Genomic DNA, 24,979 nt, shown 5'->3' on the forward strand with positions numbered 1-24,979 from the left:
ATTGGAAATCAGACTGTCCTTAACCCAAATGTGACTTCTGGTGAGTGTTCAAGGCCTGAGATGATGATGATGAGAATGTTGTCTTCTAAATTCATCGTCTCACTGCTTCTGTCCTGAGAAGATACTTGTCAAATGTTGTACCTGGCATATTTCAGGTGATATTTAAAGATGGAGAACCCTCTGGCTTCAAAATTCCCCCATGGATAATGACAATTAACTTAAATTTGGATTTATACAAAATGTGATAAAAATAACTTAGTATTTTAATTATTGGCAAACCTGTTTTCAGTTTTTAGAGTAGATATAATTTAAAATAGAAGCCAGTATGCCACAACTTCTCATGATGTTACTTTTCCACTTAGCTTATTAATAGATAGTAGGAGAATATTTTAAAATACCATCCAAATGTGTTTTCTTTTTTTTTTCCAAATGTGTTTTCTATGTTTGTAGGTACGTTTTATTTAAAAAAGAGAGAGAGAGAGAGAAAAAAAAAAGAATCACTTGCTGTTCTTCTCTCATGAAGATCATGCCAGGAGATGAAGGCTTAGTGTCCTGGGAAGAAGTGGGTATGGTAGAGGACACATGAATCATTGCTTAGCTTGACATTTCATCTAGACTTTTAAAAGCCCTTCCTGGAACAATAATCTTGAAAGGCAGACTAACAAGGGAAAGCAAAGGCTTTTCTCAGGATTCCAAAAGTTGGGCTCTCATAAAATAGAAACCAAAGCTTAGAGGGTTGACCATGGTAAAGTCATAGTGTAGGAAGGATGAAGAACCAATGTAAGGAAGGGGAGCCCCTACATATGAGAGAGGGACCACCCTGCCAGTTCAGGGAGTTGAAGCTAGAAGAAGCAAGTCCCCACCCTTCCCACCTTCCAGATAAGACATGGGGGCCAAAGAAAGGCATGGTAGAAGCACCCACTTGGGCTTGGGAGAACCTGAAAGCATCGGGGTAAGTGACCACCTCACCAGGCACATCCTGAATTACTACGAGTATTTCAGGAACCTGCGACAGCATTGGCTTTCATCTTCTGGACACAGAAGTAAGGTGATGTCAGTCTCACAGACTTGTGTTCTCTGGAAGGAAGGGGGCAGTTCCTGGGTGCCTGACTCAGGCATGGAAGCACTGGGAGGGCAGAGGTACTTGTGAAGGCCTGTGGGGGCCTTGCAGAGTTGGGGGACCTCCCAGAAGAGGCAATGGCAGCAGGGGTTGCCAGCACAATATCTAAAAGACCAGGCACCCCTCAGTGGAGACCAGGGCAGGATGCCACGTAATCAGGTAAGCCAAGCCACCTTCCACGTTGAGAACAGCAGGAGGACCAGGCTACCTTCTCCCAGCCATAAAAATGCGCCTAGTCACCATATTAGAAAACAAGAGAAGGAGGAATCTTTGATAAGGAGGCAGAATTTGGAAAAACTAAATAACTATCCCAAAAAACCAATGAAAGCTAGAAGAAACTGAGATGTCTATAATTAGCACCATCAATGGAGGTAGGTGCTCAAGAACAAGAAGTAAAGTTATATTTCTGTGCATCTCAGTTTGTAAGTTTTCAGTGTTCAATCTGGTACACTTTTTTTTTCTTGTGGCCATGCCATGCCGCACGTGGGATCTTAGTTCCCTGGCCAGAGATTGAACCCACACCCGCTGTACTGAAAGTGCAGAATCTTAACCACTGGACCTTCAGGCAAGTCCTAAGACTGGTACATTTTTTTTAAATAAGCCTAATTTATTCAAAGAAGCATGGGTATCAGAGTTGTGGCAAATGCATGGGAATGAAGAAGAGTGTTTCAGTTTGAGGGCTACTCCTCAATTTCTTGGCTGATTAGTGCTGCTAAAACAAGAAATAAGGAGAAAAAATGCAGATTGGCAGAAGGAGAAGCTGTGGCCGTGAGTCTGCAACAAAGGTTAGAGATGCTACTGGAATAATGAGTCGGAGACTCTGAGGAGTCAGGGCCCTTCTTGCACTCTGCCTGACTGATGCGACCACCCACTGTTTCTGGAGTATGAGCTGGGCTCAGGAATGGTGACAAACTGAACCTATTGTCCCTACACGTTTGAGCTTCACATTCCCCTGGTAGGCTTCCATCCACTGAAAGCTTTTCATTTCTCCCTAAAAGACACCAGCTCAGTTTCCCCCAGCTCTTTTTAGGAAGGCTTTCCTGCTCCCCAGCCTGGTTGTTATAGTCATCTATTGCTGTGTAATAAATTACCCCAAACTCAGTGACATGGAACAACCACATATTATGCTTTTGCATTCTGTGGGTTCTGTGGGTCAGGAATTTGGACAGGGTACAGCAGGATTGGTTGATCTCTGTTATATGGTGAAACCTCAGAAGGTGATGATGACCTGGCCTCATGGTGCTAGAATCCTCTGTAGACTTGTTTACTAATGTGTTTGGGACCTTCCCTGAGGTTGTTAGCCAGAACATCTACACATGACTTCTCTGGGTAGCTTGGGCTTCCTCACAATATGGTGGTTCAGTCTCAAGGATGACTATCCCAAGAAAGAGAGAAGTGGCTAGAAGATATGTTGGCTTTTCTAATCCAGAAGTCACACATCACTTCTACTGCATTCTATTTGTTGAGGCAGTTACAAAATCCCAACCAGTTTCAAGAGGAGGAAAAATAAGAGTCCACCTCTGGATGGGAGAGTGGCAAGTTTCTGGAAAAGCAGATGGAGATATTGTTAAGGCCATTTGTTGGAAAATATCATCTGCCTCACATGTCTATTCCCTTTCTCAGTACAAGAATAGAAACTATTAGACACCCTTCAACCCATTTCTTTTTCTTCCTGTCATTTTACTGCGGTCTTATTCCACATTCTTTGCCTTTCTATCTTCTTCCAAAATGAGTGTTACTCTGTATCATCAGGGGTTTGATCCCTTGGTTGGGAAAATTCTCTGGAGGGAGAAATGGCAACCCACTCCAGTATTCTTGCCTGGAGAATCCCATGGACAGAGGGGCCTCATGGGCTACAGCCCATGGGATCGCATGGAGTTGAACACAATTGAATGACTAAAACAACAGCTATATCTTCAGGGCTCACTCCCCCATACATTCCCTTGATCCATCACTGCCCACCCCAGCCTGCCCCTGTTACTCTCCTATAATGAAACCTGCCTGTGTATACAGGTCCCACCTGGTCCTCTTCACACGCCTCTGTGAGACTTGAGGCTTGGGAAACTGATGGGAAAATGCTGATAATCTGGCTACTATTATTCCTGTAAGAAACTGTCCATCTCTGACCCAGGAGTCTGTCTTCTACCAGTATCCATAAAAGCATGGCAGGCTAGCTTGGTAGTTTGCAAGCAGGCTGGACTCTTAGGCCCTTTACAGTTCTTGACACCTGCTTTGTGCCAGGTGCTCCATATACAATATGGGTATTATTCACAATAAATCTGTGGTCTAGATGTGAATCGCCCCCATTTTCTAAATAAGGAAATCGATTCTAAGAGGTTTAGAAACTTGCTCAAGTGAGTGGCAGTGTCTAGAGTTGAACTCAGGACAGTCTGTTTGCAAAGCTGAGTTTCCCACAGTCCTGGAGCAATTCTGCTTCCATAACTTCTTTTTGCTTCAGGGAGACAATGAATCTTGGTTACTTAATCACTGGCCAGTGTCCCAAAGATTATTCACCTACTGTAGAGGGGAACAAAACTATTTCAAGATTGCCTTCTACTTGACTTGTGAAGTCTTTGGAAATTCAGGGCTATTTGAAACAAAAATATGAGTCTTCACTGTATTTCATTTCTTTGTGGCTTTTAACATATATTTTCTCTCTTTTACAAAGCTCTATGTGGAATTTGAGAACCTGGTAGTTGGTAATTTTTCTCAAGGAAGAGAAACATTGAGACATTTGTTCTTGAAAAAATAAATCCATGTATGCACATGTATACCCACACATATATACAATGGAGCAATCTATTCAGAATTCATTTTTATATAGAGGACTGCTGTTATGCAAATACACACAGACCCACTCTATGCCTTAAAGACATTTGGTGTATGAAGAACCAAGAATGGCAGGAAGGAGAAGGAGGCAGAAAGAAAGAGACAGGATTGCAGAGACACACAGAATAAATCTCCCTTCTCTGGGCTCTTAGATGTCTTTGGAATAAATACTGTATGGTGACTCGAAAGCATATTGAATATTTTAACCCTCCCTTTAGAAGTGGCTTCTCTGGTGGCTCATAGAGTAAAGAATCCACCTGCAATGCAGGAGACCCGAGTTCGATCCCTGGGTTGGAAAGATCCCTTGGAGAAGGGAATGGCTACCCACTCCAGTATTCTTGCCTGGAGAATTCAATGGACAGAGGAACCTGGGGGGGCTCCCGTCTGTGGGGTCGCAAAAAGTGGGACACGACTGAATGACTAACACTTTCACTTCACTTTAGAAGTAGAGCTCCACGGGCTGGGGAATGGCTGCTGGGGCTCCCTCAGGCCCACATGCCCATAATTCCCCAGTAGCATCCACGCCCCTTTGTTGAAGAAATTGAGTTGAGGGACTTCCCTGGAGGTCCAGTGATTAAGACCCCACACTCCCAATGCAAGGGTTGCAGGTTAGATCCGTCTCTGAGGAGCTAAGATCCAACATACTGTGTGGCACATGTGCCAAAAAATAAAATAAAAAAATAAAAAATAAACTGAGTGAGAGTAGCAACAACATTTGAAGCACTCTAGATCCCAAATCCAGTTTTGATGCCCTTCTAGAAGGATTCCCTCCCCACCCACCCCCCAGCATTGGTGATGACAGATCAGGTTAATGGCAATGGCATATCTTGCTGTTTGCTACTCCACATTCTGGGTGGACTCTAAGTGGCTTCCATGACCCAGGAAAATAAAAAGAAGGGTGGGGGCAAATTGGCCTCATACCTAAGCTTTGAATGCAAAAACAACTAATACTGTCTCCATGTGCTTTCCCATCCCCCTTCAGCCTGCTGACTTGGGGCTGACTTCACTGGGTTCACCGGAGCCCCCAGGTTTAATTAGCATAACTGTGGCTGTGAGAGCACATGGCAAAGATTAGGGTTTCCATGACCTCACTGATTCTGGAGAACACTGATATTTCTGAAAATAAATATATTTTTTCCTTCTGGGATTAAGAACAAATCTAATAACACAGGACGCCTCCTCTGAACCTTCTCTTACCGTCTCCCCAGCCCTCAAGTACAGATCCTCTTATTTCCTTATCTGCAGCCAAGTTTAAGAATGTGTTTAAATGAAGTCAGGGTTGAGAGGTACAGACATGGGCTGCTTATCAACACTCTACCCAGTAGTGTGGTCCTTTGTCTCCTGCATCCCCCATTTTGGAAATGACTGTACGAGGCCTAGTCTGTAATGTACAGGACATATAGTCCCTTTCCCCAACAACCGCATTTGGACAGGTAGGTCCTTTTCTCCCCTATTTAATTCCCCTCTTGGTGAGCTGCTGTCATAGGAATCAGAAGTTGCTTCTTAGCAGACTCTGTGGGTTCCCTGTCCATAACCCTTGAAGTCTGCCATGCTACAGTGTTCCCACTGGTTTACATTTGGCAGCATCTACATCTCTTTGCCACATGGCTTTTTCTGGAACAGTGGGGGTCACCATGCTCTTACGTGTGGCAGGCTTGAAGTACCAAGGAATTAACACCCCTGAGAGCAGCCTTCAAACAGTGAATCTTGGTTGTTGTGTTAGAAGTACCTCAGCAACCTTTCTCCTCATGTGGGATAAATTTGAAACTTGTGTTTTATACCATTTCCCAGGCTTCTTCATGGGATTCATTGCCAATTACCTATTGTGGATAGAAGACTTAATCATGTACTCCTTATTGGTGGATGCCTTCTCTTTTCTGAATCACTTGTCCACTCTCCTCTTTGTTTTCACTAAACCTCCCAAAAAGACTATTTGTACTGAATTCTTGGGGGGAACCCAAACTAAGACACCCTCTAAATATTATATAAGACCATTAAAGAAGCTTCCATTAACCCTTTATCTGTAAGGGTAAGGAAGCATGGGCTCATGATCCCAATAGCCTTAGAGGCTTCAGCAGAGGGGAGAATCTTTGGCTAAGAAGTTCCATGTGAGCAAATGCATTGGTCTGTTATCCTCAAAACAGGCCAAGCAGCTCCAGTTGAGTATTTTCAAATACTTGCTCATTGGTCAGTTTTCTTTACCCAATTTCATCTCTCCCAGTGGTAAAGTCAAGATTACTTCTGCGATAAGAATAGTCCACTGCCTTTATAGGTTGGGGATCTGGGTTTCAATCCCCTCTCTCCCATTTGTGGTATAATTGGACATGTTTTTAAATTCTTTTGAACTTTAGTTTACTTATTTCTAAATTCAGGACAAAAATACTTATTAGGTAATTCATTTAACAAATATTTTTGTGTTAGCTCCCTGAGGATACGGTCATGAATAGTTATAGTTTCTTCTCTCATGATACTCACTGCATAGATGTGGGTTATGGAGTCAGGCAGCTTGCCTTTAAATTCAACTTCCAACTAACTCATTGACCTCACAAAACCTGTTTTTCTTTGTAAAATGGGGCCAATTTTCTCACAGAGGTGTGAAAAATAATATCTATGATCAAGGTAAAAAACATAATACATTATTCTCAGTATGCATAAAATGTTTTATTAGTCGGTAAGTCATAAGAAGTTTAGAATAATTAATATTTATTGAGTGTATACTACATGCCTGTTGTTGTTCAGTCACTAAGTCATGTCTGACTCCTTGTGACCCCATGAACTGCAGCATGCTAGGCTTCCCTGTCCTTCACTATCTCTTGGAGTTTGCTAAGATTCTTGACCATTGAGTCAGTGATGCTTTCTATCATTTCATCCTCTGCCACCCCATTCTCCTTCTGCCTTTAGTCTTTCCTGGCATCAGGGTCTTTTCCAGTGAGTCAGCTCTTCATATCAGGTAGTCAAAGTGTTGGAGCTTTAGCTTCAGCATCAGTCCTTCCAGTGAATATTCAAGGTTGATTTCCTTTAGGATTGCCTGGTTTGATCTCCTTGCAGTCCAAGGGACTCTCAAGAGTCTTCTCCAGCACCACAGTTTGAAAGCATCAGTTCTTCTGCACCCAGCCATCTTTGTGGTCCAACTCACATATCCGTACATGACTACTGGAAGTGATGTCTCTGCTTTTTAATACCTTGTCTAGGTTTGTCATGGCTTTTCTTCCAAGGAGCAAGCATCTTTTAATTTCATGGCTGAAGGTCACCATCCACAGTGATTTTGGAGCCCAAGAAAATAAGATCTTATCTCTCACTGTTTCCACTTTTTCCTCATCTATTTGCCATGAAGTGATGGGACTGAGTACCATGATCTTCATTTTTTTTGAATGTTGAGTTTTAAGCCAGCTTTTTCTCTCTCCTCTTTCACCCTCATCAAGAAGCTCTTTAGTTCCTCTTTACTTTCTGCCAGTAGAGTGGTATCATCTGCATATCTGAGGTTGTTGGTATTTCTCCTGGCAGTCTTGATTCCAGCTTGTGAGTCACTGATTAAACATTTTAAATACATAAACTGATTTAGGTCACCCAGGAATCCTTGGACACTATTCTTAGCCATTTTTACCATTCCCATTTTACAAATAAGGAAGTGCAGGAAGGCCAGGTAGCTTGTTAAAAGTCACACTGCTGATATACAGAGTCAGGGTTTGAACCCAGCTGGTCTGGATGCAGAACCCACACTCACATCCTTCCACCTTCACTTCTCAAGATGTGGTTCTTGGAGGAGCATGTTAGAAATGCAGAGTCTTGGACCACCCCAGACCTACTGAATCAGACTCTGCAGTTTAACCAGATGCCCGGGTGATTCACTTGCACATTACAACTGGAGTCCTCTATTCTGTCCCATGCCAACTGAAGTTGTTGAGTTGGGGGCTAAAGTCTAGAAAGGCCTGAATTGAAGAAAATTAAGTGAAATACAGTGTGCTTTATCTTAAAGTCTTTGTTATATAGGTGCTTAATAAACACACACACACACACATGCATATACAAACACATCCACAAATGTACCGCCATTGTGAATATGAACATGTAGCAGTGACTGGTGAAGGCTTAGCTTCCTCCCCTACCACAGCTGCCCCCACAGCTGCCTCTGGCCCTACCTCGTTCAGCCACTAGGCATTACTGCGATAGCCCGAGTCTCTCACCTTGCCAGTTCAGGAAGGAATTTGCATAGGCATAATTGGCTTGTTTCCTTCCCTTCTTTGTTGTCATGGTTACTCAGTTCATTTGCAAGCTCCTTTCCTATTAACCTGAGAACCACTCAGAGAGTCTCCTTCCAGGGGGAGGGGAATCATACATGAAGGTTGAGGCAGAGTCCTAATTATCAGGGATCTGGGTGATGATTTTAGATGAAGATATGTCCAAAGTAGAAACAATTTCTAAGATCCAGCCTGAAACCAGTTCATCTGGAGACCTCTTCTTCTGATTTGGGGTGGAAACTCTGTATCTTAACCTGTGTGCAGAGTATGTGTTCTGAAGCAGAAAAGAAGTCATCATTGTACTGTGACTCAGCGTAGAAACTCTAGGCAAAGACACATTTCCCAGGGCAATTCCATTCTTCCAGTTAGTTGCTCAGGGGGAAAAAAAAGTTTAGCTCATTAAGCCTTTGCCCTGAATGACGTGAATCACAAAAGAAACTCAAGGTACCCTAGTCATCCCTCACTTACTTACCCTAGACCCCAAATGACTGCGTATCCCTGATTCAGCCATCTGCTATACACACACCGGGGTTTCCAGGTGTCGTAGTGGTAAAGAATCTGCCTGCCAATGCAGAAGACGTGGGTTCGATCCCTGGGTTGGGACAGTTCCCTGGAGAAGGAAATGGCAACTCACTCTAGTATTCTTGCCTGGAGAATGCCATAGACAGAGGAGCCTGGAGGGCTACAGTCCATGGGGTCGCAGAGTTGGACACGACTGAGCATATACCCAAACCACTCAAAAATTGAATGGCTTAAAATTTGTTGTTGTTCAGTTGCTGAGTTCAAACTCTTTGCAACCTCATGAACTTCATGCCAGACTCCTCTGTCCTCCAATATCTCCTGAAGTTTGCTCAAATTCATGTCCATTGAGTAGGTGATGCTATCTAACCAACTCTTCCTCTGTTACCCCCTTCTCATTTTGCCTTCAAACTTTCCTAGCTTCAGGGTTTTTCTAGTCAGTCGACTCTTCGCCTCAGGTGGCCGAAGTATTGGATCTTCAGCTTCAGCATTAGTCTTTCCAATGAGTATTCAGGATTGATTTCCTTTAGGATTTATCTCCTTGCTGTCCAAGGAACTCTGAAGAGTCTTGTTTAGCACTACAGTTCAAAAGCATCAATTCTTTGATGCTCAGCCTTCTTTATAGTCCAACTCTCACATGTGTACATGACTACTGGAAAAAAACATAGCTTTGAATATACAGATCTTTGTCATAAAAGTGATGTCTGCTTTTGAATACACTGTCTAGGTTTGTCATAGCTTTCCTTCCAAGGAGCAAGTGTCTTTTAATTTTGTGGCTGTAGTCACCATCCACAGTGATTTTGGAGCCCAAGAAGATAAAACCTGTCACTGCTTCCACTTTTCCCCCTTCTATTCGTCATGAAGTGATTGGACTAGATGCCATGATCTTAGTTTTTTGAATGTTGAGTTTTAAGCCAGCTTTTTCACTCTTTTCTTTCACTCTCATCAAGAAGCTCTTTATTTCCTCTTCAGTTTCTGGCATTAGAGTGGTATCATGTGCATATCTGAGTTTGTTGTTATTTCTCCTAGCAATCTTGATTCCAGCTTGTGATTCATCTAGCCCAGCATTTTGTATGACATACTCTTCATAGAAGTTAAATAAGCAGGGTGACAATATGTAGCCTTGTCTTATTCCTTTTCCAATTTTGAACCAGTTGTTCCATGCCCAGTTCTAAATGTTGCTTCTTGATCTGCACACAGGTTTTGCAGGAGGCAGGTAAGGTGGTCTGGTATTCATGTCTCTTTAAGAATTTTCCACAGTTTGTTATGATCATCCACACAGTGGAAAGCTTTAGCGTAGTCAATGAAGCAGAGGTAGATGTTTTTCTGGAACTCCCTTGCTTTCTCCATGATCCAATGGATGTTGGCAATTTGATTTCTGGTTCCTCTGCCTCTTTGAAACCCAGTTTGTACATCTGGAAGTTCTCAATTCACGTGCTACTGAAGCCTAGCTTGAAGGATTTTGAGCCTAACCTTGGTAGCTAGCATATGAAATGAGTACAATTGTATGGTAGTTTGAACATTTTTGACATTGCCCTTCTTTGGGATTAGAATGAAAACTGACCTATTCCAGTCCTGTGGCCACTGGTGAGTTTTCCAAATTTGCTAACATACTGAGTGCAGCATTTTAACAACATCATGTTTTAGGATTTTAAGTAGCTCAGCTGGAATCCTGTCACCTCCACTAGCTTTGTTTGTAGTAATGCTTCCTAAGGCCCACTTGATTTCACACTCCAGGATGTCTGATTCTAGGTCAGTGACCATACTATTATGGTTATATGGGTCATGAAGACCTTTTTTGGGTAGTTCTTCTGTGTATTCTTGCCACCTCTTCTTAATTTCTTCTGTTTTTGTTAGGTCCTTACTGTTTCTGTCCTTTATCATGTACATCCTTGCATGAAATGTTCCCTTGATATCTCCAGTTTTCTTGAAGAGATGTCTAGTCTTTCCCATTCTCCTGTTTTCCTCAAATATCAGTCTCTTTTTTTAAAATTGCACACATTTTAATGGGTTGATTGAGCCAAGCCAGATGGTTCTTCTGTTGCAGGAGAAGGGGGAGCGAGAGAATGGTTGTATTCCAGATCTCATCCAGGCTGCCAACTGAGGGTTCTTGGCTTCACACAGAAAAGAATTCAAGAGGGAGCCAAAGTAGAGTAAAAGTAGATTTATTCAGGGAGATACACACTCCATAGACAGAGGGCAATCAGTCTCGGACAGCACGAGAGGCCCCCGGGGTATGGGATGGTTAGTTTTTATGAGCTGGGTAATTTCGTAGGCAAACACAAGGGAGGACTATTCTAACTATTTTGGGAAAGGGGCAGGGGGGAGGCGGGGTCTCTTGGAATTGGGCCACTGCCCACTTTTTGGCCTTTTATGGCCACCCTTGAACTGTCATGGCACCTGTGGGTGTGTCATTAACCTGCTGATGCATTATAATGAGCATATGATGAGGCTCAAGGTCTACAGGAAGTCTAATCTTCCACCATTTTGGGCCTAGGAGGTTCTAATCAATTTTTTCAATTATGTTCACTTTTTTGATTGAGGTATAATTAATTTACAATATTATGTTAGTTTCAAGTGTACAGCAAAGTGATTCAGTTATATATATACACATGTATATGTGTATATGCATATATACTTTTTCAGATTCTTTTCCATCATAGGTTATTACAAGATATTGAATATAGTTCTCTGTGCTATATTTGTGGAATCTTAAAAAAAATGATACAAGTGAACTTATTGACAAAGCAGGAATAGACTCACAGACATAGAAAACACACTTCTGGTTACCAAATGGAATAGCAGGCTGTATGAGGAGGTAAATTAGGAGTTTGGGACGTAACCAGTTTTTGTCGTATCCCATTTTTCTCAGTGGCTATGTCATTCTTTTAACAGTTGTGCCCTTCTCCCTTTCTTCCTGTCTCACTTCTGCTGATGAGGTTAACTGGGGCAGCAGTCCTCTGGGTGCTTGATTGGACTGGAATAGCCGACATGACTTTCTCAAGTGGCTGGCAGTTGACACAGGCTTTTGGCAGAAAGCTCCAGTGGGTGGTTGACCAGAGTTTCTTGGTTTCCGTCTGTGTATCGTCTCGATCTAGCTGGGACTTCTCACAGCACAGTAGCTGAGTCCCAGAGGGTGTAGCCCAAGGAAAGCAGTACCCTTTGGTCAAGTGACAGCAGTTCATGGGGAGAAGAAACAGGCTCTCCACCTCTTGATGAGCATGCTGGGAAGGCAGGACTTATTGGAGTTCCTTGGATACTAGCTCACATACCTGGCTTCCTGACCTTTTTGTCCACCTTTCCCCAACTCTTTAAACTTTTCTACTGTGCCATCTGGAAGTCTTGGTCAATGATCAGTAAAATTGCTTCTGTCCTAAATCTCCTCTGTGAATACTTCCTTTATCTTCTTGCTCTCCATGAAACCTGACTTTGTCTTGAGAACACAGCTTTTCATGCTATCTTCTCAGTGGTGGCTGTTTTCTCTCCCATGTTCCTCATATCTCTGGACTGGACAGTGGAGTAGGTACCTTTCCTTGCTATTTGTTTCTTAATTCCCAGACCATTTTCTCTTCTTCCTCACTAATGCCACTTCTGTCTCCATCTTTGAATGTACCACCCACCTCTCCTGGTTACAGTCACCTGCCAACCCTGGGTCACTTCCTTCTTTCCGCTATGATTTTACATCCTCCTCACTGTCACTCTTGCTGATACTACTCCAGTCCTGATTCTTGGGGACTGTCATATCATGTCAGTGACCTTTCTAATAGGTCTGCCTGTCTGTACTTTGACTTTCCTCCTGCAGTGATTTTGTTTCTCCCCTCTTTAGCTACACTCTCCTATAGTCATATTCTGGAAGTATGTCCAGTTCCTTCATCTCCTTCATAATCTCTGTTCTTCCAAGGCATCAGTCCAAGCAGTTGTTTGGATTCTGTATAAAACAGAACTGGGACATTACAAAATTACACACAGTACCCTTAATGTGGGATGGCTTTAGCTAGTTTATTTAAGAGCTGCTTCATGGAGATGAGCCATACTTACCAGTAGCATGTTCAACACTGGAATGAAGAAACTTGATAAATCTGCAAAAAACGGTGTGGGGCACTCATGGGGCATTTAGAGGCACAAGGGCTGGATTTGAGATCCAGATTTGTGTCTTGGGTATGGTGGTTTATTGGGTGATTCACTTCATTCCTGTGAGTATCAGTTTCCTTACATAAAATGATGAGTCTACCTCCTAGGATTGTTTTGAAGATTAATTAAAACATATATGGGATACCGTACATTGTAAATGTGTAGAGAATGGACTGGAGGGGCTAGTAATTAAGGTGAGCAATGCTGAAAGTTTGTGGTAGCTGCAAATAGACATGGAAAGATAGAAGTGAGATATATGAAGGGATTCAACAGGATGGGGTGATGAGTGGTCATGAGGCTTCAGTGAGAGGGAGATGTGAAGGGTACCAGGAATACCTAACTGGTTTCAGCCCTGTATCCCTGGATGAATGTTGTGCTGCTCACTGAGATAGGAATAGTGCACAAGCAAGGATGAATTTGTTCGGACTCTTAGGAGTTTGATTTGGAAATGCTTGGCTTGGGGTACCCTTGGGCACCCATGAGAAGGTGTCAAATAGGCCACTGGTAGAGGTCTGGAGTGTAAAAGAAATGTGTGGGCATCATCATACACATATCTGAGGCATAGGTGGGGATGAGACTTTTTTGGGAGAGTGGGAACAGGAGACAGTCAATGTCCAAGGATTGAGGAGCTCCAAAATCTAACAGCTTGTTAAGAGGACCAAACTGCCCCGGAGACAGAGAGCCCAGAAAAGAAGGAAGAAGACCAGCAGGGTCTTCACCACTGAAGCCAAGAGAAGTCAAAGTTGTGAAAAGTAGTGAGTGGTCCATAGTGGCTACGGCTTTTGTGAAATCAAATCAGAGAAGAACAGAAAAATGTCTCTTGGGTTTAATGACATTATCTAGTAAATTCTTCAGAAGTATGGGACTGCCTCTGCCCACGTATTTTTTTCTTAGTTTTGGAAATAAGAAACTGAATTACAGTAACAGAAAAAGCTGAACCAGGTTGAAATCACAGAAACCTGGAGTGCGTGGGACCAACTTCTGGTCTGGAGCTTCAGTGTCCTGGCACCTGTGGCCACAAGCTGAGCTCATGGCCCCCTCCTCTTCCTCAGGGTCCAAAGGACTTACAGGAAGTGCGGGACTCTATGCACAGTTGACACTTAAGAAATGTTTGATGATTGATTACATGCACAACCCAGACATTTCTTCCTGCCATGTATTCATCTTCCCCACAGGAATTGGCAGTTTTTTCCCATTTACTGCCTCAAGGTCCTGAGTCATAATCAAACAAAACTTCTGTCCTACTCATTGAAGTGTGCTTTTTAAAAAACCACAATGGCTCTTATGTTCTCACATGCCCGAGAGATTATTTTCTTATTGTGTGCTCTTGGTCATTTCCTTCTTATGTGCAAAAATGTTTGGGAACGGTTCTTTGTGTAGACAAGATGAAAAGTTTGTTTGTTTGCTTTAATGGGAGAAGATGTTTTCACTGTGGGAGGGACAGGAGGCAGGGCACCAGAAGTTTGCGCTCTCTGCCTGGCTATGAAAAATCATCATGAACTAGCTTCCTGCCAATTGCCTTTTATTTTTGAAAAATGGGCTCAGGGTGGTTGCTGCAACTGAAGGTAGCAAAGAGAAGTTATGAAAAGAAAATGAAGCTCTGTGCATGGGTATATATGTGTGAATAATGTGGTACTTTAAGAATGAAGCAGATCCAACAACATTTTCATTCCTACCCTCATGCACATGTGGACGAGTTATGTACTAGAATGTTCATAGCAGCACTACTGCCAGAAGACCCAAACCGAATGCTTGTTCTGTCAGTTAGCTTCTGCTGTGTAACAAACAATTCCAAAATGTAGCAGTTAAAATAATCACCTGTGATTCTGCAGGTCAGCAATTTGGACTGAACCCCCCTGGGTGGTCTTTCTGATCTGGTCTAACTGAGATCAGCCGAGTCTGGCCCAGATCAGGGAACTGTCCAGAAGAACATAAACTAAATACTGGTTGTTGTTATATGTCACTACATTTCAGGTGGTTTGCTGGACAGCAGTGGATCAGTGATACAAAGCTACCTCAGTTCATAGTCTAAAAGGGTATAGGAAAGTTTCTCAAGTTCTTGGAATAAAAGATGTAGTGATGATTCCCCCCACCCCTAACCACCACCAATTTTCCATTCTCCTTTACTTAAAGATAGATTCATGTTCTTGGACACAGGGCAAAGATGGTAACTGCTGAAAATTTCCTTAGTGAATTTAGTTATAGGCTGCTCTAAAATCAAATGGTTTTCTTAAATATAGTGCCCGGCCAATTTGAACAACCACCTGGAGCTTTATGCTGCTGCTGCTAAGTCGCTTCAGTCCTGTCTGACTGTGTGACCCCATAGACAGCAGCCCACCAGGCTCCCCCGTCCCTGGGATTCTCCAGGCAAGAATACTAGATGGGGTTGTCAGTTCCTTCTCCACTGGAGCTTTCTAAACATCTTTAAATCAGAGTTTCTCATCCTCAGAACTGCTGGCACTTTGGACCAGATAATTCTTTGTTGTTTTTTTGCATAAGGTGATGTTGGGCAGTATCCCTGTCTCTACTCACAAGGTGCCAGTTGTGTCCCCTCCTCCAGTTGTGACAACGAAATGTCTCCAAACACTATCAAGTGGCCTCTGGTTAAAAACCATTGCTCTAGAAAAACTGTTTAGGGAACAGCAGCTGGGGAATTGCTCTGCAAACTGAGGAGGGTGATGATGAGTGAGCACCAGTGAAGCAAGTAAAGAGAGAGGGAGAAGAGGAATGCACGTTTATCCACCCCCCCCCCCCACTGTGTGTCTTTCTTATGTGGTTCACGTCTCACAACGCCTCGCACAGATGAGCTGGAGGCTTGGGGACAGAAGGAACATGTATCTCTGAAGGTGGATCTTGTGATCCAGTCCAAGGCTGTCCGACTCTAGTACCCATGTGCTTTCCACCAAGAACCCAGGGCCACCTCCCACTGTGGCCAGGAAAGGGCAGAGACGCTGAGTAGCAGCCACCCAGTGATGGCTGCCAGTCCCAAGGAGGGGGCACCGGCTCTTATGAGCTCAAAGCCAGTACCCAAGGTCTTCTGGGAGAACAAGACGCAGACAGGGTTACAAAGTAGGACGGCACTGACCATCCCAACTGTGGGTCACGGGGTGTTCTCTAGGCCTAGATGTAGGATGTGGAGGACTGTTACCAGCATAGGAGGGGAAGCATATGGGCATTTGAAACCCACCAATAATACCCATACCTCATTAACCTCTGTACTGCTCCTTACAAGATTTTTTAATGTTTAAAAACTGAATTTATTATTTAATAGATAAGGCATGCACATAGTACAAAATTTTAAAGATGCCAAAAATGAACAATAAAGAGTAAGTTTCCCTCATATCTTCATCCCTCAGATCCTTATCTCCTATCCCATAAGGCAATTACTGTTAGCGTTTTTGATATATCCCTCCAGAGAGAGTCTGTGTATCGTCAAGCAAACATATGTATTTTTTTTCCATCATGGCAGCACAGTATATACCTTATTGAGGACCATAACACACACACACTCTCTCACTCTCTCTCTATTGATCTGTCGATCTACCCATCTAGGAGAACCTTTCCTATCAGTACATGAAAATCTGCCCCATTCTTTTTTTTTTCTTTAACTTTTTGGCTGCACCAGATGGCACGTGGGAATCTTAGTTCCCTGACCACGGATCGAACCAGTGTCCTCTGCAGTTGAAGCACAGAGTCTTGACTGCTGGACTGCCAGGGAAGTCCCTGCTTTGTTCTTTTTAATGGTTGCCTAGTATTTAATATTAGGAATGTGTCATAATTTGGTCAACCAGACTTTTAGTGATGGACGTTTACATTGTTTCCACTCTGTTGCTGTTACAAATAGAGCTGCAGTGAGCAGCTAGTTCTGTATATCCATCACCCCCTGACCACCACCACATATGTAAGTCTGTCTGATCACTTGATTTTGTTTCATAACCTTTCATTTTCCCCTTCTGCCTGTGGTGTCAGTGTACTGAGATCAGTATAACTTTAGAAGCCAGGAAAGGAAATAGAGCATCTGAATAAAATATCAAGTATACAATTAACCATGATAAATCAAGCCTCAGAACTAAAAATAGAAAAGAGGTTGATCACACGTGGTAAGTTAAATATTGCATCAGCTGGCTTCTCAGGCCCCAGATAGCTCATCTAGAAAGTGCTCAAGTAGGATGGGACCATAGATACTTTTTAATACATCCCTCCCCTCCCCTGTGTTTTTTGAGGACATTGGCATCCTGAGATGCTTGTAAATAGTCAGGCTTGGTTAGATTGAAATGTAGGTCTTCCAAGTTCTAGTTCTGTGCTCTTTCAAACACACTATGACAATATTTTTGAAACTGAGGAAAAGTATTATTTAAAACCCAAACTGACTGTATCCAGATCTGCCTTCTAAAGTGGTGGCATAATCCACAGCAATAAAGAATGGAATGTCTCCTCCCTTCCGTCAGAGAGTCTGCAAAGTGAGGCACAAGTCAAGGGTGGGTAGTTCACTGTCTTTGCCAGTGGAGTGTTTGGCCCATTGTATAATAAAACATAGAACAGTGATGTGTGGAAATGGCTGTCCATCCAGTGGAGGTGTCGAGAGTTCAGTGACTTTGCATAATACTATGAGAGGAATGGGGCTTTTGGGGGGACCCTGAGATGATGATCCCTAAACTGGGTAAGCAAAGAAATTTAGAAGACAAGCAGCTGGGCTAAGGAACTCAGAGGGTTGGCCAACATATTTTATAAAGACAAAACTCATAGTCAGTTTTATGTTGTTTCACTTTGTTGTGGTGTAGACTCAAAGCTTAAGTTAGCTTCACACATAACTGTGTCTGGTGGATGGCTCTAGGATTGTTTCTTCAGCTGTCTCAGGTCAGAGTGCTGGTTTGACACAGTGTGATTCTCTTGATGCTTTTCTCCCTCACGAGATGGCTGCCCTAGCTCTATTCCAAGCAGTGTTTAAAATACCTTAAAATTCAAGGTAGGAGGACCAGGATGGGAGAAATGTGTTCTTTTAAGGGGGAGAAAAATCTTCCCCAGAAACTGCCCCCACCACCCCCAAGAGGCTTTCCCTCTCTTTGACCAGAACTGACTCTCATTGCCATCCTTAGCTGCAAGGTGGGCTGAGAAGTACCCCAGTCTCTCACTTTATGATTTTCATTCAGTCTTGAAAGCCCTGCCACTGAGTCGAAAGCTATTCATTTTTTTTAATTCATTAATTTCTGTGGGAAAAATGACAATTTAGTCTGTCTCAATCAAAGATACCCAGATAATTTTCATAGATAAAAAATATATCGAGTGAAGGTGAAATCAAATTTTCATAAGAAATGAAGAACAATGTGAAAGTAAATAACTGATGTTTGTACACAAAATATAATGTAGAAACACTAGACTTTTGATAGGAATGGTGGTGGAGAGAGTGTGTGAGTCATTCTTTGGAAGGTGAATTCTTTTGTCTCCACCACTTGTTTCTCCAGCTTTCCAACTTTAGAGAGGGAGTTCTTGGTTATTTTGTTCTTAAGTGCACTTCAATATGAAGTTACAGCCTAGAAATAATCTTTAGTCAAAATAAAAAAAAATAAACACGAGAGTGGTTTGAAGCTTGGGAAATTGCACATGCACAAGGACTAAAAGAGATGGAGCTGACACCTCTTCATCCCTTGCGCTTGGTTTCCATATGCAAAACAGAACATTGTGGACTCATTCAAACATGATGCTCAATCCAAATTCATTCCATATGATATGCTCTGACAAGTAAATATATGTCGAGTAAAATTGGTGAGCGGGACTCAGCCTAAGACTGCAATGATGTCATATCACGTCTTACAGCATATTTGTTTAGTGTGTTTTGGGGTGGAAAAGGTCAATCTGTTGGGGGAAAAAGGGAGTCATTGTTCACAAAGTGGTGCAACTTTTCAAGAGCCACGATAGCAAAAAGTCTGACTGAAGACTGAGCAGTCGTTATGTGAGGTAAAGCAGTACCTGCAAAGGGGGGATGGAATTATCACAATTGTTTTCTCATTTATCATAGTCACCCTTTAGGCCTGGGCCCATTGCCAACCCAAACCAATTAGAGTGAATGTCTTCTCACAGAGAAGGATGGCGGGAGTGGGGGTGGGGCGCAGAGCAGTGGATGCTGTGGGATAGGCCACTAAGCATGTCTGCCAGTGATGCATCTGGTCACTTCCACGTTGCTTGAAAAATGTGCACTTTGTGAGCAGTTAACTGAGGTTGGTAATATGACTTGAATATAATCTTAATCCTGGAGTTAGTAGTTATTGTGGTTCTTAGAAATACTTCACTAACAAGGAACTAATGGCCAGGTGCTGGTGCAGAGTCCTCAGTATCATAGAGACAGGCAGTAGCCACCCTCCACGCTGCAGAAATGGAGCATTGGGCACTTGCACTGAAATCTGAAGATCTATTTGCAGCGTTGTCCCTTTGGCTCTTCAAAGTGACATGCCCCGTTCTGCTTAACAGGCTTGCTGGTGGCTCTGGCAACCATCTCTTAGTACCGTTCATTTGTCATGGGTCTGAAGCATACTCCAAATCTCTTTCCAGATGATCATATTTGGAACTTTCTTTTCCTTGTTGACTTTGAGTTATTGATTCAATGACCATTTGCTGAACATCCATTCTGGGTTAGGCACTTTTCTCAGTCCTGTGGAAAATTCAGAGACAAATCAGCCATGACCCTTTTTCTCAAAGAGCTTGCTGTCTAACAAGGTGATAAAACATGAATAATAATTGTAAAAAGTGTAAAGTACTATCTATACTGTAAAAGTGGGACAGATGTTTCTAAGTGCTTTAAAAAATTAGGACTATTTATCATTATCCTTGAATTTTGTCACATCTCTTGACCTAGTGATTGAAATATATTTAACCTAGGGATTCTTGGACCCCCAGGAAATCCACATGTGAGCTTCAGGTAAATTTCTATGAAGTGTATGCATAAGTGTGGGTCTATGTTTGAGTACATTATTCTGGGAAAAGAATCCTTAATTTTGTCTAATTCTCAAATAAAAGTGTTGTTTAATTCATAATAATACACTTCTAGAAACCCATCTTTAGAAAATAGACATGTAGAAAAAGATTTATTATTAAGGATATTTATCATAGCATTATGTGTAATAGTATGAAACTGGAAACTACCCAAATATGGAACAACTGAGAATTACAGTACATATGTACATAGAATTTATGTTCATGTTGAAATGAGACATCAAAAAATTAACATGAAAATATGCTCATAATAAAATGTTAGATTAAAAAAAACTATATCCATAGTATGCTCTCAATTATGCTTTAAAAAAATGGAAAAGGCTAAAGGGATAACAGGAAAATATTAACAGTGATTATCTCCTCTTTAATCTTTTCCATATTTCTCAACTCTTCTACAATAAGCATGGATCACTTCACAATTAAGAAAAAATGAAAGTTGTACAAAAACTAGTACAGATGAAGTCTCACAGCAGTTCTGCAGTGAGATGTCTTTTATTTGGGATATCAGAGGGGCCTCTTAGAGGAGGTGGTCTCATAATAACTTTGAGTCCTGGTCACAGTCTTGACTTTCTGTGGGGCTGGGAGAGGGCAATCAAAGAGAGTGGTTAAAGATGTCAAGAGTTGAAGGAGAGATCTCCATGTCAAAGTTGAGGTGTGGCAGTGACCTAATCCCTCTCCCCAGAAGTCCTGGAGCAGGCAGGGCTGGCCTGCTTCCTGGCAAGCAGCAGTTTGGAGTGCAGACTGACTCCAAAGGCCTCTCAGAACCCCTGAGATATAGCCTATAACATCCAGGGACCCTTCCCATTCTGTGCTAGAGAGTTCAACATGGGGTTACACTGGATAAATGATGGAAGGATAGGAGTAATCAGAAGTTTGGCAGGTGGACTTTTTGGGGAGGGATTAGCCAAAAGTTGTGAGTGGGATTGTTAGACTCAGGGAAGAATGGTGAGAAAGCTACACACACACACATGTATCTTTGTGACTTAAACTGTTTTGAAGCCAGATGTCTTCGTGTGAACCTATACTTTTTAATCCCTTATATACTCAGAGGAAAATAAAAGCTAGTAACAGATTGATTAATGCCATATGGTGTAAGATTATTCTGTGTAATGTTTATTAGTACAATTTGCTATTCTACATTAGCTTTAACAAGACAGTATCTTTTAAGGAACTGATTATGTACTTTGACCTATTAATTCTTTGGGAGAATGACACTGAAGAAATTGACTCAAAAAGAGGGAAAGTAGATCTTCGCAACTTTGTATGGCAGTGGAAAATATTAGAAATCCCCTTGTGTAATTACAAACTCAAAGGTGCTTACATATATTAAATAAAAGAAATATATTATTACTATGAAAATGATCAATTTATGGGTTTTGAGAGTTATATGGCTACATCAGTAAAGTTGGGTTAGGAAAAAAAGAGCACAAAACTAGTATGTATAGATAGATTGACTGCATTTTGTTACAAGATGTCCATACACTATGGGATCACAGTCTTAAGAATACTGCATGCTATAAGGTTAAGACTTCGGGGTCTGTGCTAAATGGTTTTATTTTGACAAGTATTCATCCTCATTTCTTTATATGCTCTCCCCTCTACTGAAGGTTGCCAAGACTAGTAGCTACATCTTCTAGAAACCCTTGCCAGCCAGCTTTCATAATAAAGTCCTCCAATGATAGGGATGTTTGCAAGATTTGAAAAGCAGAAGAGAAGCAGAAGTTATTAGAATGGCAACAGAAGTTGTGTGTGCTTTTTGAGACAATAGATGTGAGGTTTGCCAGCAGCTTCTAGACATTCTTTTGTAGATTACCCATTTCAGTGTTGATCTCCATGAATGGGAGCTTTCTACAATTTTTGCCAGTTCCTGTTTTCTTGGAAGCTAGGGACAACTTTTCCTACCATCATTTCTTGAGCCCTTCCAATGGTTTTGTAAACATTTAATTTTATGCATTAAATCTTTTCCTTCTCAGAGTACCTAGAGTGGTTTCTGATTTCCTGACCAAACCCTGACTGATGTATGATATGCGTGTGTATACTCATCAGCTAAGTCGTGTCTGACTCTCCGACTCTTTTATGACCCCATGGACTGTAGCCTGCCAGGTTCCTCTGTCCATGGGATTTCCCAGGCAAGACTACTGGAGTGGGTAGCCATTCTCTTCTCCAGGGGATCTTCCCCACCCAGGGATTGAACTCATGTCTCCTGCATTGGCAGGCGGGTTCTTTACTGCTGAGCCACCAGGGAAGCCCCCTTTTGCACTCATACCACCATCATTTTTGTCATCTTTGGCATATGTACCTTACACGAAATAATAGACTGGATCAACATATGTTGTCATAAAAGTAAGAAAGTGAAAAGAAAATCTTATCACTTCTAAATATTTATTACATAGCTTGAAAATATAATGAGTTTGTGTTTGAGTATGTGTGTATTTTATGGGGATTATATAGATCAGCTTACAGATTGATGTAAAAACTTCCTATCAAATGAAGTCAAGGTTGGGAGCATTTATTTATTTGATAGACATTATCAACGCTGCTTTCACATTCAAACAAAAGAGGTGTCCAGACTCTGTACTAGCATGTGTCATTATCAAAATAACACAGTCTGTATGTGTATATACATAATTTCTCTGTGTATATACATACATATAAGATATACATATGTGTGTGATTTTGTTCTTGTAAAGATATGGAAATGTAATTGAAACAATACCCTCTGGCAACTTTAAGCACTTCACATCTTTTCCTTTGTCTCCTCCAAACCATTTCATTTTACCGGAGGCAAAGCATGAAACATGGAGTCCAACCAAGCCTGTTACACTGCCAGCCAGATGCAAAAGAGTCCTTGCATGGGCTGCTGTCTCAAACAGCAACAGGGCTCTGGGAAATTATTTGCAAAAGTGGCCACAACAACTCTATCTTCTCCTACATGCACCCCTGTCATTTTGCAGTGTGACTCAGCAACAGTTCCTACCCAGGTATGGAGTCAGTTTTTCCACCCCTTGAATCTCGTCTTGACCTTGTGACTTGTTTTAAGCACTGGGGTATTAGAAAACATGGTGGAAGCAGAAACTTGAGAAGTACTTCCGCACTGAGGTTGTCCTCTCTTGATGCTCCTGGGAATCCTGAGAGCTCTATCATGTGAGTAAGCTGGGGCTGGCTGGCCAAAGATGTATGGATCAATTACCCACATGGTCCCACGTAAGCGCCAGCATCAACCACCAGCCGTGTGAATGAGTCTACCATAGATGACCAGATTCCAGTCAGTCCTTTAGCCAACAGCAGCTGTATTCCTAAGTCTAGATGATACTACCAGAAGAACTGTCCAGTGATCTCAGGCCAGATCGCTGACTCGCAGAACAGGAAACTAATATGTGCTGATTATTTTGAGCACATATTTCCTTTTAGAGTGGTAAGAATTAGGCCCAGTATAAATTTGTGAGCCTGGGTCAGATCTGGAGACCTCATGTTTTTTTCTTCCCTCTACCAAGCGAAATAAAGAATGAAACCAAAAAACAACTGAGAAGGTAGCTAACTGCATAAATTTATGACCTCTGCCTTAGAGGAAAGCAAACGAGACAAACCATGTTGAAGACTCCTTTCCTTTCTGTGCTAATTAGAAAATTCTGACAAATGAGTAGCTCATCACCGGATTACCATCAAAACTCAATGAAGTGAAAATGATTTTGATTCATGGAGAAATGGAAGGAAATTGAAATGAACCAGAGTCGGCATTCTCTCTTCAGCAAGACTGCCACACTTTTGCCTGAAAAGAGTCCATCAGTCAGCCTTGCTGAGCCTCTTGAGACTTGCTCTCCAACCCCACTTTCTTCACAGTTAGACCACGATAGCCCAGGTTCACGGTTTTGCTTTGTCTACCAGGTTCTGTTTCTTTGCCAGTGATGAGTAAACTAGAAACAGAAGAGAAAGGGAGCACAGTCTGTGGTGATAGTAATAGTCTTCCCCTCACCTAGGTCCGGAAGACCCCCTGGAGGAGGGCATGGCAACCCACTCCACTATTCTTGCCTGGAGAATCCCATGGACAGAAGAGCCTGGCGGGCTACAGTCCATGGGGTCACATAGAGTTGGACATGACTAAGCACCACCACAACCTATCATAGTTTTTTCCCCACCAGTCCATCTTGGGAGTTACATAGCCAAAGATTCAAACAAGCCTCACTTCTATAAACCAGGAGTCACTTTCTTGGAGTAAGCACAGAGGTCTTCCCAAGTGGTGAATTAGTCATCTGTGTCATTCAAAAAAGGAGCGTCATGCCCAGTGCTGGTGGGAGGAAGGGGGCAGGGTTATCTCCCCCTGGCCCCCAGCTCCGAGGCCTGACTCTGCCCCATTTTCACACGGTCATCAGTGTGAGATCCCTGCTCAAGGTTGACGATCATATTCCACTTTTTCTCTTTTTATAAGACCCACACATTTTCTTGGTCTTCTAGCAGGCAGGAACCTGTCACTTTGTTTTGAATTCTGCAGGGTTGTCTAGTACTGGTCCAGCTCCAGAGGGGAGAGCAAAGACGCCATTGGGAGTTCCTAAAGGCTGAGAGCTGGTTCAGGAACATAAGTCACAGTGGACTGGTTATTTATGATGCCTTCAAAGTAGCAGGTCTCAAAGATGTATTTCTTCTCACCCCATCCCTCCATCAGTAGATTTGGAAATTTACCTACACCCAAAGTTGTCTCTGGAGATAAAGGTTAAGGGATGACTGCAGTGTAGACAGGCTTTGGGTAGATTTGCTTCAAGACATTCAGAGGATTCCCCTCACAAAGGAACTTCACAATGTATTAAATAACTGGAGACAAGCTTGGGGGTGAGCTTGGGCAGGGATAAAAGGGGAAAATGGAAATATATTCCCCATGACATTGCTTGTGTTCTTGCCTGGAATTCTGATCTAGTGCTTGTGTAAGTATTTAATTCTTACTGATCTGGTGGTTTTTTTTTTTTTTTCCTCATAATGAAATTGTGGCTTCCCTGAGGTTAACAAACTTACTTCTTTCTTCTCTGAATCCTTCATATGACTGAGCACAACATAAGCTAGATAGCAAACTCTGTGAAGACAGGTGATATATCTGTCTTGTTTACAATCATATCTCATATGTGGTAGAATATCTGGCACATAGTAGGTACTGAATAAATGCTGA

General features: G+C 42.3%; 1 long non-coding RNA gene across 1 annotated transcript in view; it reads left to right on the top strand.

Annotated features, from left to right (window-relative positions):
* Window positions 1-24,979, top strand: part of LOC122435884 — a 66,739-nt gene that overhangs the window by 39,344 nt on the left and 2,416 nt on the right. The gene's annotated exons all lie outside the window — the stretch shown is intronic.

This window comes from Cervus canadensis, chromosome X, assembly GCF_019320065.1.
Source record: "Cervus canadensis isolate Bull #8, Minnesota chromosome X, ASM1932006v1, whole genome shotgun sequence".
Lineage (NCBI taxonomy): Eukaryota > Metazoa > Chordata > Mammalia > Artiodactyla > Cervidae > Cervus > Cervus canadensis.